The following is a 16,242-nucleotide window of genomic DNA, read 5'->3' as shown; positions in this document are numbered from 1 at the left end:
AGCAGTATACCAGGTGTTTAGTGGAACAAAAGGTCCTCAGTTCACAATTTGCTGTTTGGTGGAGGAGGCAAAGGGGCATAAAGCAGAATGTAAAGGGTAAAGGTAGTTACATTTTCTTCTCCAGCATAGCTACCATACTTTCCAGTTAAAGAAGAAATACACACACACACACACACATATGTATATATACATGGAAGTAAAAGAATACTTTTTTTTCCTTTAACAATATAGGAAGGACTTAATATTGTTTTACCAACTCTTCTCAAAAAATGCAACCTACAATAATGCTCTTATCACTCACATCATTCCTAACACTCAAACTTCAAATCAATACCAGGTACATTCCTGCAGTGCTATTATTTAATATAAAGCTAAAATGTAATAAAATTTCTTGGTTCATATATAAGGGAAGCCTTACTTGCAATGGGAGAAATCATATAATTCTAAGATACTAATTTAAAAATATTAATTAAAAAAGTCATAAAAGTTTCCCATTAGGACAGTAGTTTGTGAAAGAAAAAAATAATTACAAAAAAAAGTTTATGTGTTCACATACTTACTTTGAAATTTCTTACCTGTCATTACTTTCTTTGTCAAAGAGAAGAGCCTAAGAGAAAAAGAAATATTGTAAATTATCAAGAAAATATTAACCCATTTCACATTAACAGAAAAAAAAAGACATTTAGGTGATATAATTTTATGAGTGTACAGGCTTTGAAAAACTGAAGATGCTCTTAGTCTTTATTTTATACTAAGCCCTGAATGTTAAAATGCTCTTATTCTACTGCCTTTGTTTCTGAATGATCTTATTATTTGAGATATTTTCTTAATAATTATAGCAGTGTATTTGACCTAAATTTGAGAAAAGAACAATGGATCTCAAGTTTATGGGATATATTAATAGATAAATTTCTTGCATTTGACAGACAATGGACAATTTCATATTATACTTCAAATATTTTTATACAAAGGTACTATTTTTACTGTCAATTAATTATAAACACTACTGAAATGGGCACTATAAAGGAAGTATATATCATCTACATCAGAAGAGTGTGTGTCTACTTTAGGACATTTTGTTAACTTGTATTTTGGAAATAGAATTTGTTTTGGATAGTTTATGAAATTACTAAATTTTATAAAAATATTTTATGTTCCTAAAATATATGAATCAGTTTTCTTTTTTAATTCTCTCTGTCACATTTTCACTTGTATCTATAGCAGTAAAGTGTTTCTAATTTGTTTAATATGTATGTCTATTGAGTCTTTAAAGATTTAATAATGATTAACAATTAAAATGTCTTTAATATAAAAATCACTTAAATTAATAAAGCTCGAAATACCTTAGTTCCTCCACCACAACTACCATCATCTCTCACCTAGGCCATTGCATTGGCTTCTAAACATTGGATTTTGCAAGGCAAAGAGGTTTGTGAAAAACAGGAAGAGGGAATTAAACAACTTGGTATGGACTATGGAGGAGTAGAAATGGGTCCAGAAATGGATCTAATACACTCCCTCAGTTTGCAGGGAACAAAATTACATATTCTGCAGGAAATAGAATATAAAGAGGTAAACATTTAGGTTTTAAATCTACAATTATTATTATTACTATTATTTGCGGTACGCGGGCCTCTCACTGTTGTGGCCTCTCCCGTTGTGGAGCACAGGCTCCTGACGCGCAGGCTCAGAGGCCATGGCTCACAGGCCCAGCCGCTCTGCGGCATGTGGGATCCTCCTGGACCGGGGCACGAACCTGTGTCCCCTGCATCGGCAGGTGGACTCTCAACCACTGCGCCACCAGGGAAGCCCCATTATTATTATTTTAATATAATCTGTTTTAGATTTAAAGAAAAATTATAAAAAATAGTAAGAAAATTACCATTTACCTCACACCTACTTTCACCAGTTATTACATCTTACCTCTACTATGGAACATAATAAAAAAGATACATGAAGTCAAAACAACTTATCACTGTTGATGATACTGTTGATCATCTGGCTGAGGTAGTGTTTCTCATGTTTTTCTACTGTTACATTACTTTTTTTCCCTCCCTTTCCATAATCTTCGCTTTGAAGGAATTCACTGTGTGCAGTCCACACTTGAATGGGGCATTACAATCAGCTTCCTTGAGTGTGGAGAATAAATTACAGTTGACCCTTGAACAACACAGGTTTGAACTGCACGAGTCCATTTATATGTGGATTTTTTTCAATAAATACGTATTACAGTACTACACAATCCATGGTTGGTTGAATCAGTTGATGCTGAACCCAGTATAAGGAGGGCCAGCTGTAAAGTTTTATGCAGATTTTCGACTGCATGGGGTAGGGGGAGGTTGCAAACCCCCTCATTGTTCAAGGGTCAACTGAGCTGGGCTATAATCCAATACAAACTACTTATTTTTTGCTTAGATTATTCAGACTTTGACCACTGAGAGCTCTTTCAGTTGGTTCCTAAGTCCTATTAATGTATTCATATCATTGTAGTGTGTTTCTTTTTGGTCGCTGTTGTCTCTTTTGGCCCTTTCTTACTTTCCAGAACTGTAAGATGTATAGGCCCATCTTGTATATTTCCACAATCCTAGAATCACTGATTTTTTCCAAGAATCCCTTGTTCTCATATTGGAGAGTGTTACTGGAAACCAACATATGGGCACTAGGTATGTTGCTTGCTACTGGAGTATCATTGTTTTCAGACCATTTTATCTGAGAGGGCAAGGAAACATATGTGTTTTCTAACCAGTGTATATACAAGTATTTATAAATATTTCTATCTTTAACTACCTGTATCTATATTTAGTTAAATATGAGCTCATACTGATGTCTCCAACTCTACTCTATCACCTCCTGGATGGTTCTATTCTCTCCTTGCTTGTCTGTAACCTACTACTCCAAACAGTTAGAAAGCTTTCTCCCACAATCCAACATCCATTTACTTAGTTGCTCATTTCTAATATACATGTATAGTGGTTTCAGAATTGTTAACCCATATCCCCATGGGAAACTACTTTATCACATAAAATACAGTGCTTCTCCTGCATGCCTTCTGTCTGTAGTCTTACAGTCTACAGTAATATCCAGAGTGACTTAGGGCAGCACCATTCTCCCACTCCAAGCAAGGAGTCTTTTTCACACTTTTTAAAACATTAATATTTTTATAGTTTCCTGTGCATACTGGCATTCCCTGATCCCTTAATTGATTTTTTAAAATTCCCATACCACACATTAGGGTTCACTGTGTTCTGTATGGTTCTAAGGGTTTGGAAAAATGTATAATGTCATGTATCCACCATTTAACATGTAAAAAAAATGCATCCAACATGAAAAAATGCACTTTACCATTTGCACCGCCATTTATATGTCATACAGAATAGTTTCACTGCCATAAAAAATTCCCTGTGCTTTACCTATGTAACTTTCCCCTTTCTTCAAACCTGCAATGACCATTGATCAGTCTCAGTAGTTTTACCTTTTGCAGCATGTGTAAATGTTATTATTAAGAATGTAGCCTTTACAGACTGACTTATTTCACTTAGCAAGATGCATTTAACAGTCATCCAAGTATGTGTAAGTTGATAGTTCATTTACGTTTATCACTGAATAGCATTCCACTGCGTGGATGCACCAAAGTTGTTTTATCCACTCACTGGAAGTAAATAGAGAGTCCAGAAATGAACCAATACTTAGGTGATCAATTAATCTATGACAAAGGAGGCAGGAGTATACAATGCAGAAAATACAACCTCTTCTTAAATGATTTTGGGGAAACTAGACAGCTACACTCGAAAGAATCATACTGTTTGGGAGAGGGGCTATAGGTTGAATGAATCACCAATGGCCAGTGAGTTCATCAATCATGCCTCTGTAATGAAGCCTCCATAAAAATCCAAACGGAAGGGTTCAGAGGGCTTCCAGGTTGGCGAAACCAAAACACTTCCAAGTGCTACCATGCTGGGCTGGGCCCGAAGCACCATGAGAGCAGAAGCTTCCCTGTTTGGGACCTCACCCTATGTTTTTTACATGTGCCTGTTGATTCCTACCCTTTAATATGTTGTGGGGTTTTTTGCTTTTTTGTTTTTTTTTTTTTTGTGGTACGCGGGCCTCTCACTGTTGTGGCCTCTCCCGTTGCGGAGCACGGGCTCCGGACACACAGGCTCAGCGGCCATGGCTCACGGGCCTAGCCGCTCCGCGGCATGTGGGATCTTCCCGGACCGGGGCACAAACCCGTGTCCCCTGCATCGACAGGCGGACTCTCAACCACTGCGCCACCAGGGAAGCCCCTTTTAATATGTTTTGTAATAAACTGGTAATCTAGGGAGTAAATGAGTTTCTTGAGTTCTGTGAGCCTCTCTAGCAAATTAATCAAACCCAAGGAGGGGACTGTGGGAACGTCTGATTTATAGGCAGTTGGTGGAAGTACAGGTAGCAGCCTGGACTTAAACTGATATCCTGAGTTGGAGAGATTTTTAGAAACTTGAACTTGTAGCTAGTGCATCAGAAGCACAGGTAACAACTTGGGCTTGTGACTGGCATATGAAGTGGAGGGCAGTGTTTGGGTACTGAGCCTGTGGAATGGGATGCTATCTCTGGGTGGGGTGGGACTGAATGTTCCAACCATCTAATTTATGGTAACAGGCTCCACCCTTAGATGCTTTCTAAAAGTCACCTTTTTTTTTTTTTTTTTTTTAACATAAACCCAGTTCTGGTAGAAAGGGGCTTGTCATGAATCACAAGACACCTATTTCACCTTTATGACTCTGAAGCATTTTCAGGAACTGAGGACAAGATACCAAATATTATGACAAAAGATGCTCCCATTACTCTTATTGCTCAGGAAATTCCAATGATTTGGGATCTAAGAGCCAGGAAGTGAGGAAGAAGACCAAAAACAGTGTATGAGAAATATATTTTACAAATTACAGTATTACAGTAAGGAAGAAGATTTTATGAATTAACATACATAAGGCACTCTTTACAGTCTTAGGATATAGTATAAGCTCAATAAAGTTTAGCTATTAAAATAGAAATCTGAATCTCAAACATGTCAGTTCTACAACAGTCCTGCCAAGACATCTTCCAGCCATGCTTGCATATCTCAGTGAGACAATTAATGAAATGCAGGTTAATCTACCAACTTGTGCTTGAGTCTTTTGGTAATAAATTGTTAAATGAAAGTAAAGAAAAATGACAATGTAGCACACAACACACACACAACCACACACATATACACTGCATGTACACATTCATATTTAATTCAGTGTGCATATCTACCATGCAAAACCCTGTGCTAGGTTCTGTGGATGTTATATAAATAAATGTCTTGAGGTATCCATCCTCAAGAATATACCATTATTCACCTCTAAACAGAAGCTTAATAAGCACAAGGAAGACATCTAGTCCTTGTCTTAGGCACTGAGTAAACCAGAAACACTGAACCAATTTAGAACAGTATAAGTAGGTTTTGTTGAACTTGAAACAAAAATCTTTATAATATTCATGCTTCTGAACACAGGAAAAATTTTAAACCAAAATATGTCTGGTGATACCTCTCAGATTTTGTTGGAAATCACTCTCCCCAAAAGGGATATGAATTTATATTTGGGGGGAAAGAAACTTGGTTATGATGATAGCAGTAATATGTTAAAAATAAATTATTTAATATTAAAATACTTTATTGTACTTACCAACAACTCTTTATCAAGAACATATAAATAAAGTACATAAAAGCAAAAGTTAAAACATAAGATGTAAAGCTGACAATTTTGGGGGGGGCCATGCTGCAAAGCATGCGGGATCTCAGTTCCCCAGCCAGGGATCGAACCCGTGCCCCTTGCAGCGGAAGTGCGGAATCCTAACCACTGGACTGCCAGGGAATTCCTGACAATTATTTTTTAAAAGATTAAGGCCTCATATTAGTTTGCTAGGGCAGCCATAAGAAAATATTACAGACTGGGTGGCTTAAACTGCAGAAATTCATTTTCTCCCAGTTCTGGAGGCTAGAAGTCTGACATCAAGGTGTTAGTAGGTTTGATTTCTCCTGAAGCTTCTCTCCTTGACTTGCAGAGAAGGCCACCTTCTCACTGTGTCCTCACATGGCCATCTCTCTATGTGTGCAGGTATCTGGTATCTCTCTATATCCTAATCTCGTCTTATAAGTGCACCAGTCATATAGGATTACGACCCACAATAACAAAACCATTTTAATTCAGTTACCTCTTTAAAGGACCTACCTCCAAATACAATCACATTCTGAGGAGCCAGGGGTTAGAGGAGCTTCAACATATGAATACAGGGGGAACATAAATCAGCCCGTGAGAGACTCTCTCTCAGGAAAAGGTAATTTCTTTTATAATTTTTTCAATGGGCCATCATAAATTATATCTGTATAATTGTTCAGTCTTCAATAAATTCGTAGTCTTATCAATATAAATTGATTCTCCCGTAGCCTATTTTCCCAGAACATTTTATTTCTCCCTGTTCCAAATAGCAATGTTCACAATTTGCATTATGATTCTATGCCTGTCTTCCCCTTCAGATTACCCACACCCTAGGAAGAAAATCACTCTGCTTTATTCATCTTTAGATATCAAAATACAGCATAGACTTTTACTTGTAGGAAGTTTTCAGCCAAGGTTTGAATAAGCTTTAAATGTGAAGGCAATACCAAAAACAAACAAACAAAATGAAGTAAAAATCAGGTATTATACTACTGTATGTTAATAATATCTAGTACAGTGGTTAATAAAAAAAGTAACTGATATATGTATAATTATACATAAACCTCTATACACACATTAAAGGTATATATATATAATTTAAGAAAAAATATGCCTACTTGTTTGATATTCTAGTTTTTAGTCCTGAGTTTCAAAGCACTTAATGCCAAGAACGGTAACCTGCAGTTACACTTTTTCACAATGTTTATTTTAACATTTTGTGGCTTATTTAGCTCTCTCTGCTTCTAGCAATGTTTGAGGTTTATATATCTCAAATGATTTTTGATTTAATATTACATTCAATTACTGTAATTTAGCAATATTGTTCCATACATTTATGAATCATTTTTGAAAATATTGCCATTAAAGCTATTGACAGTGTTAAATATATATGTACAAGACTATAAAAGAAATAAAAAGTAAGTTTCATGTGAACAGGGAAAATAATTCCTTCCCTTTTTTTCACACTACAGACAACTATTAACTGGATTGCTCTCCACCTGTTTTGTGCTTCTGGGGAATCCTTATTTCTTCTATGGAAGGCAGTACGTGGATGAAGTAGGCTTGTTATTCATGTGAAATAAATTCAATCAACACAAGAGAACACCTCATAATTAAATTGAATCTGACATTAAACTAATGAATTAGCATGTCACTAAAATGTTTTATACCACTGACAACTTTCTTCCAGTTATTATAAAATAATTTTCATCTAAGATTCTTAATCATAAAACAAAGCAGGATGGTGAGTCATTTTTGATAAAGTGGGAAAGTTAGCCAAATGATCAAGAGCCGTACAAAAAGGAACACCAAAAGAAGATTAAAAAAGACAGTGTTGGTAGAATAGGTTTAAAAGATTAAAAGCTGAATGGAATAGAATATTTAGATAAAAAGAAAACCACAAAGAGACATCAGAAATATGACAACAAAGATGTAGTATAAGGCATAGTCAAAAATTAAATGAAAATGAAAGTCAATGCATTTTTTACAAAAATCAAAAAAAAAGAGAACAAAGAAATAAATGCCAGTAAAGAGAAGAGAAAGATCAAAGATAGTCATATTAGATATACAAGAGACATTAAGGAGAAAATTCAACTTAATTCTGTCAAAACAATGTCCTTGAATGCAGGTGAATATGTCAGATCACTTAGGACGTTTTCCAGAATGAATATAAGTATTCTTTAAAAATAGAGTGCATATACGTGTGTGTGTGTAATATATAATACATATAAAAACAACTTTTGTGTGTGGGGGGTTTTTTGTTTGTTTTTGGCTGTGCTGCACGGCTTGCAGAATCTCAGTTCCCCGACCAGGGATTGAACCCAGGTCACGGCAGTGAAAGCCCAGAATCCTAACCACTAGGCCACCAAGGAACTCCCTTTTTGCTTGTCAAGTTTTTTTTATATTTCTTTTTTTTTATCATGGTAAGAACACTTGACATGAGATCTACCCTCTCAGCAAATTTTTAAGTGTGCAGTGTTGTTAACTGTAGGCTTCATGCTGCACAGCAGATCTCTAGAACTTATTTATCTAGCATAAATGAAACATTATACCTATTAAACAGCACTTCATTTCTTTCTCCTCCAGTGCCTGGAAACCACCATTCTACCTCCTACTTTTCTGAGTGAGCATTTTAGATACCTCATAGAAGTTGCATTTAATGAAATTCTGAACCCCAGCAGTGTTTTGTTTTTTGGTTTTGTTCTTTTTTTTCTTTTGGGGACTGCACAAGTTGATCACAAAATTTATATGGAAGAAAAAAGTGTCAAGAATAGCCAAAACGACAATGAAAATGAAAAATAAGAAGGGACTAGCCCTACAGATACCAATAGGGCCAATCTGGTAATATGAAAATTAAAATAGCACAGCAAGATGCAAGAATTGGCACAGCGACGGAGGAACAGAATTGAGTTAGAAACAGACTGAAGAGAACAGGAGATTCATGGAATACTGGAGTGGGAGTTAATTGGGCATTTTGTAGGGCAATTTGGAGATATCAGTAAAGCTGGACATTTCTCTGGAACACAGAAGTTTTACTTTCCTCCCTGGGGAGGGAAAGAGTTTGTCTGTGTTTCTTTTGTGGTGAGGGGAGAAGGAAACTTCCCCCTTTACCCCTCTTGAGTTCATGTGGCTGAACTAATAGTAAAATTGACACAAAACAGATTAACAGGAGAAAAAGAAACAGATTTTGATCCATGTGTATGGAAGGCTCATAGAAATGGGACCTAAGAAGTGGCCAAAGCAGGCAGTTTTTATACTTTTTAGACAAAGAAACAATAAATTTATGAGGAATTGAGAAGACAAAGCAACTTAAACTTTGGATGCTTAATTAGTGAAGAATCGAAACAGAGTTTGGGCTTGGGGTAGTAAATTAAAGAAGTAACAAGGGTTGTTTGAACAGGCTTCTTGGCTCTGAATTCCCTATCTCTGGTGTTAAGGGTGTCCTTCTACTTCCAGATGAAGGGGGCGCACCTTTCATGTAAGAGATGTATTTCCTGCTTTCAGGGGAACAGAGGAGAGTCAGAGTTTCTTTCTTGCATTGGCTGCTTCTCAAGCAACTTCAACTCAAAACATTCAGTATGCTGTTGTGGCATGGCATATTTTAAGGTGGTCCATCCTAAGCCTCAACACTTCCAACACTCCAACTTTTCCATGGGCTACTCAAAGGACTGATTTCTACCTTGTTAATCTCAAAGTGCTGATAGGACTCAGCATAATCTAGACATCGGAGTGCTAGTAAGAACAGAGCTTTGAGGTGGAACTCACCATACCCACTCCCCCCACTCAACACAAGCAAGTAGATGAATAAACCCAAGCTCCCATCTTCTCCCTGGGGAGGGAAAGAGTTGCATCATACATTCAGTGCCACATCTTTTCTGGAGCTGGATTTTGTCTTGACTGTCTTAGAATGCTAAGGGAACTTGGCATACTTAACCTCATTAATCATCTGAGAAATGCAATCAAAATCATAATGTGATATCACTTCATACCTGTTATGATCGTTATTATCTAAAAAACACAGAGAGAAGCGTTGACAAGGATGTGGAGAAATTGGAACCATTGTTGGTATGAATATAAAATGGTACAGCCACTATGGAAAACATAGTATAGAAGTTCTTCAAAAAAAATAATATTACTGTATGATCCAGCAATCCTACTTCTATTTATCCAAAAAAATTGAAATCAGGATCTTGAAAAGATATTAGCACTCTCATATTCATTGAAGCACTATTCACAATAGCCAAGATGTCAAAACAACCTTAACTTTGAGTGACTATGAATAGATAAAGTATGAAATACACATACAATAGAATATTATTCACTCTTAAAAAAAAAGAAGGAAATTCTGCAATATGTGACAATTTGGGCAAACCTTGAGGTTTGATGCTAAGTGAAATAAGCCAGTCACAGAAGGATAAGAACTGCATGATTCCATGTACATGAAGTACCTAAAATAATTAAATTCATAGAATCAGGGAGTGGAATGGTGGTTGCCAGGGGTTCAAGAGATGCGGAAATGGAGAATTGCTAGTCAATGGGCATAAAGTTTCTGTTACGCAAGATGAATAATTTCTAGAGATCTTCTGTGCTATATTGTGCCTGTAGTTAACAATACTGTATTATTATGTCCTTAAATTTTGTTTATAGGGTAGATCTCATGTTAAGTGTTTTTATCACAATAAAAGAAATTAAAAAAAAAACACAAAAAACCTCTAAGATCAAATTTTCCAACAAAGAGAGAAACTATGTTGACTCTTCAGGAGATTTTATTAGTACAATATAACAAAACCTTAATTGCAGTTTTAGGTATTACACTTAAATTTCCTCCCCCACTAAAAATAAATAAATATATGTATTTATTGAATTTATACTATGTTTCCGATAGTCTCCTAAGCACTAAGTATACAATGGTTAAGTAAAAAAAATATGCACCATCTCTTCTATCATGTGAGTTAGTGTCTACCCTGAAAGACTGTATTTTCCAGAACTATCATAAGTATTTCTGTTCACCTAACATTTTCCCCCAGGCTTCCTTCACCTCAGGTGGAAAATTCCATTTGGGCTCAAGAAATGTTGCTGAAAAATAACTACTCATACAATTCTCAAGGGAACTACAAGTGCCCATACCCAACTTTTCCTTTTGTTTTCCCCTCTTGTCAACAGATGTCCTGTTTACTTATAATCCTGTATGCCTGAGAACTTGAAATTTTGTGTGTATTTTTTGTTGTTATGTTTATTGTGAATTTTTGCTACATATCTTCACAGTACCTCTGTTTTCTCAAAACACTATAAAAATCTTTCTCTGCTTAATCACTTTGAAGCAGTTTCTGTGGAGGTTGTCTTCTTTGCTTCACTTCAGCTAATAAAGAGTGACTTTTCATTTCTTCAGATATCCTTGGTTATTTCAACAATCATGATGGGTCTTCCACATTATTCATCTAGTACTTTAAACACTTTTCTCCATCAAATCTAAGATATCATGGATTGTAACACCTGCCCTATTTCATGAACCAGTATAAAAGAAAAAATACTGTCAACCTATTATTTCTTATACTTTAGAAATTTAAAGTCACTGAAGGAATTCTTAGAATTATACTGAGATTTTGTTAATTTTACACATATAAAAAGGATAATATAAACAAAATATATTTGCTAATATATTCTTAATACTTTTGCACATTAAACTTGACTCTTAGGGATCATTTTTTGATTTAGAGACATTGATATATATGTCTATGCACAGGCCATAATTTGCTATGCAGCACTGATGATGCACCATTTCCTGTAACAGTGCTTTTCTCTTGAGATATTTTCTAAGGCACTGTCATCCTCCCTGTATATTTTGATGCTGTTGCTTACTTGATCTTACTGGAAGGTTTAATAAAAGGTTTTCAGACAACAAGTAGAATTCATATTCTTTCCCTGAAGTGTTTCTTTAATAATCTCGACTTTTATAACAAGAAGTTGCAATTATACTCTTATGGCAGCAGGACAAACAATCAAGTGCTTGCAGGAACAGGCAGTGGAAATTTCACGACTGCTATCTGACCTAAAACAACTTTAAGGCAGGTGTCAAGAACAATGCGCTCTAATTTTACAGATGTTAAATGTGTGCGTGGGGGGCTTTTTAGGACTTTGTACTCACTGTTCCTAGCATTCAGAACCTCTTACCCCTCTGTAGTCTACATTGCTGTCATTCAGTAACTACACTGACTTCCTCTAGGAACAAAATTGAAGGCTAAGGCAATTTGACATCTACCTGCTGCTATTTATTACCAGGTTTCAAGTCTGTTCTCTGTTACTGATATTGTTTTGGCTCTTTTTAATTACAGTGTGATTCCTGTTACTTAGCATGTGTTTTGTGTAAATAATGGCCCTCACACGTGATTTACTGTGCCTCTCACATGTGGTGACTACTAGGACCATACACAGAAGACGGTTCTGTTAGCACCGTTGACCTCTGTAATGATCTCTCAGTTTTAAGTTTTACCAGAGGCCACATGGAATTTACTAATAGTCGCTCAGAAGTGAACGTGATCAGTGATTACCGCCCTCATCTAAGGGTTTGGATTTTCTTCTTCCTCAGAGTCAAGTTCCTGCTCAGAAATTACTGGCAGACATTTTCACCTTTCTTTTTAAAACTCATAATCTCCATGCCCAAGGAGACTGAAAACTTCCCAAAGTTTACTGGGCTGTTTGCTTCTCTCAGGAAACCTAAGATGTTCTCTTGCAAAGAAGAGTGACCTGATATAGCTAAGAATTCCCTAAAGCCTAAATGTTTAAATATTTCATTCTTCTTTCCCTGGAGCCTCAGAATCCACATACCTAGATGTATGCCTTCCTGTGATATTTATATGTTTTTCTTCTCTTTTCATCTCCTTCTATTTATTAGGATTCTCCTACAAAAGGACTGTTACTGCATATGATTGTATCTATGTTCAGGAAAAGGAAATAGTTTCTACTACTGTACTTACTTTCCTATTTTGAAGATATTAATTAATCTATCTTCTAACCTCCCTTTTTCTCTCTCCTCTTTCCCCTCTTTTTTCCCTTCCTATTTTACATGTTTTTCTTCTTCCTTTGGCGCCAACATAACTGAAATTTTTCCCTTCTTTATTTTCTGCCATTCACTCCATTTTTTTCCTACTTCATGTTGCTGCTCTGTATACTCTGTTCTTTGGGGAGTTTGCATCAACCTACATGTTTCTCTAATTCAGACTACAACACTTTTGGAGCACCAACATTGACATTTGTCTAGAGTCCAAGATCAAGCTGAATTTACTTTTAAAAAAGAGACATTTACTGAATAAAAAGTTTATTGCCCCATTTTGGCCAACTAAGACAGAAAATTATTTCAGGAGGAAGGGAAGGAATGGCAAATGACCTGCATATACAACACAGCTTTAGAAAAATGGATAAAACAAACTCAGCAGGTAGTTAGACTACATGTCAGGAAACAAAGATAGGAAAAAGCATGCATTGACCTAAGATGGGCTATTTAGTATCTGACTCCAGATGGAAACAAAATGAAAAGCTAAAAGAAATACTGGCTTTCAAAATGTTTTGGTTATTTTTTCCCCCTGAAGAAGGTAATAGTTTCCTACTTATTGATATTGAAGAAGATATTTTCAGATTTATTGATGTATTTGCATTGATCTATCCAGACTGACTTGCCTCTGATGAGACATTAATAAATGTACATTGTGAAATAACCTATAGATAGCATTGTACTCTGTGGTCATTGAAAACAAATCCAAATTCAAGGTGCTCCTGTGGCTGATGAGCCACTGTTTTGGTGTAACTACCATAATGTTCTATGCCCTTAGGTAAGAGGTGCATGGACACAAACACAATATTTTAATTTTGCAAAAATTTACACACTCAATTTCGCATTTTCTTCCATCCAGAGGCATGAGTACACGCACAACAGACTTTTTCTAATTCTCCAACCTGTAACAATTAATTGATCGTTAACTAAGTCTAGTTACTCCCCTGGCCAATTAGCTTCCATAGGAAGACTATCTTGTGGAGGTTTATGCTCACTCGCCCAATATGTTTGATCATTGATATTATTATTATTATAGATTTTCTTACAAGTCATCCAGTTACACCAGTATTACACCATATAGAAGCTGCTTTATGAATTAGACTAAGATAATTACAAAATAAATTCATTAGAAATACAGTACGATTGTCTTAGGCTTCCCTACAAAGCAAATCTTGATCATAAACCAAATGTCATAATAAATTGGGGATATAAATGAAGATCTAAGTCTCACTTAGTGTTGGTTTCCAAGTCTCTCATTTTATAATACAAGGTCGAACTGACATATAGGTTCCTACTGACCATTATGCTTTAATATGAAAGATAAGGGTATATTATTTGTTAAGCAATCTTAATATATAGTTGGGTATAAATATTGCATTTTGTAATTGAAATGCCACACATGTGTAAGAATTTATATATAAAAGAAAATCTTAAGACAGGAGAGAAAGTTAGATTATAGATATTTAGATCAATTGTATATTTAACACAAAATTATTATTGAGTTATATATAGAATAGATAAGCAGCAAGGATATATTATACAACACAGGGACATATAGCCATTGTTTTGTAATAACTTTAAATGGAGTATAATCTATAAAAATATTGAATCAATATATTGTACACCTGAAAGTAGTATAATATTCAATAAAGAAAAAAGTATATATACTTCAATAAAGAAAAAAGAGTCTTCTACGGGACTTCCCTGGTGGCACGGTGGTTAGGAATCGCCTGCCAATGCAGGGGACATAGGCTTGAGCCCTGGTCTGGGAAGATCCCACATGCCCCAGAGCAACTAAGCCCGCAATCCACAACTGATGAAGCCCACGCACCTAGAGCCGGTGCTCTGCAAAAAGAGAGGCCACTGCAATGAGAAGCCCACGCACCACAACGAGGAGTAGCCCCCGCTTGCTGCAACTAGAGAAAGCCTGCGTTCAGCAACGAAGACCCAATGCAGCCAAAAATAAATAAATAAATGAATTTATTTTTTAAAAAAAAGAAAAAAAGAGTCTTCTAGAAACCATGGGTTAAATAAATAGCAAATCAAGAAAAAAAAAAGTGGATAGGCTTGAAAATGATGGCTCTGTATACAAAGGATTTTTTCCATTGAATTCATTATTTAAAATCAACCTAAAATCAAATTTAATCAAAAAATGATACTTAAATTTCTGAAACATATCTTTACCATGTTTGCTATTATTCACATGTAAACTAAACAAGAAATTGGTACTGTATGCAAATAGTTTTTATGCTTTATTTATGTGTAGAAGAAAAGTCTTGAAAATAAAACTGAAGGTTCAAACTTTAAAATTCAGCAACTGACCAAAACTTTTCTGTTAGGGAAGAACAAACTTTTCAGTATCATAATTCTAACAGTACACTATCATCACTTTTGATCTCAGTATTTTGAATATATTTTACACTTTCTCATTTAATGTTTACAGAGTCACCAGGAAGTTGCAACAAAAGATTAGTGCATTTTATTAATGTTCACTGAAAATAAATACTTTGTATATTAGGCATCAATTTTAAAATATATAACTCGTTGTTTTTTTAAATTAATTAATTAATTTAATTAATTTATTTTTGGCTGCTTTGGATCTTCATTGCTGCATGCGGGCTTCCTCTAGTTGCAGTGAGCGGGGGCTACTCTTCGTTGCAGTGTGCAGGCTTCTCACTGCAGTGGCTTCTCTTGTTGCGGAGCATGGGCTTTAGGCACACGGGCTTCAGTAGTTGTGGCACACGGGCTCAGTAGTTGTGGCTTGCAGGCTCTAGAACACAGGCTCAGTAGTTGTGGCTCACGGGCTTAGTTGCTCTGCGGCATGTAGGATCTTCCCATACCAGGGCTCGAACCCATGTCCCCTGTATTGGCAGGTGGATTCTTAACCACTGCACCACCAGGGAAGCCCCCAAAATATATAACTCACTTATGAAAAATATATCATTTACAGTCTTAATTTGATTACTGTAATTTACTCAAAAGACAAGATTCTTGTCTGGAAAGAATAAAGCATGTCTTTATCTTTAGTTCTATACCTTTTTCTACTTTTATCACAAGTTTGATATCATGGTGGTAGCCATCAAGGAAAGAAAACTAGTAATCTCTAGGAGGCAGAGAATTACAGTGGTCTTCAAGACCTAGCAATTTATCTTTCTAAAGAGTAATCTGGTTTTAATACCAGGACAGTCAAAGAAGGGCAATGAGAACTTTTTTTTAAAGTTACCAAAGAGTCAGTGGGATGCAAACAGATCAAAATCTATGTGAAAGAAATTCTACTGGGAAAGGATTTGCGAGAGAAAGTTATTCTTTATTAAGTGACGCCAATAATACATCAGAGCTTACTGGAAACCCCTATTTAATGCTATTAAATGGGTCAGGAAACCAAAGCTAGAAGATTACCACCATTGTTCTTAATAGTCTAAGAAATGTGGCAGTATCATCATCAAAAGCAAGTTCTTTAAATAGTCACTTTCT

The sequence above is a fragment of the Delphinus delphis genome, chromosome 14 (assembly GCF_949987515.2).
Source record: "Delphinus delphis chromosome 14, mDelDel1.2, whole genome shotgun sequence".
NCBI lineage: Eukaryota > Metazoa > Chordata > Mammalia > Artiodactyla > Delphinidae > Delphinus > Delphinus delphis.
This window is presented reverse-complemented; position numbering follows the sequence as displayed.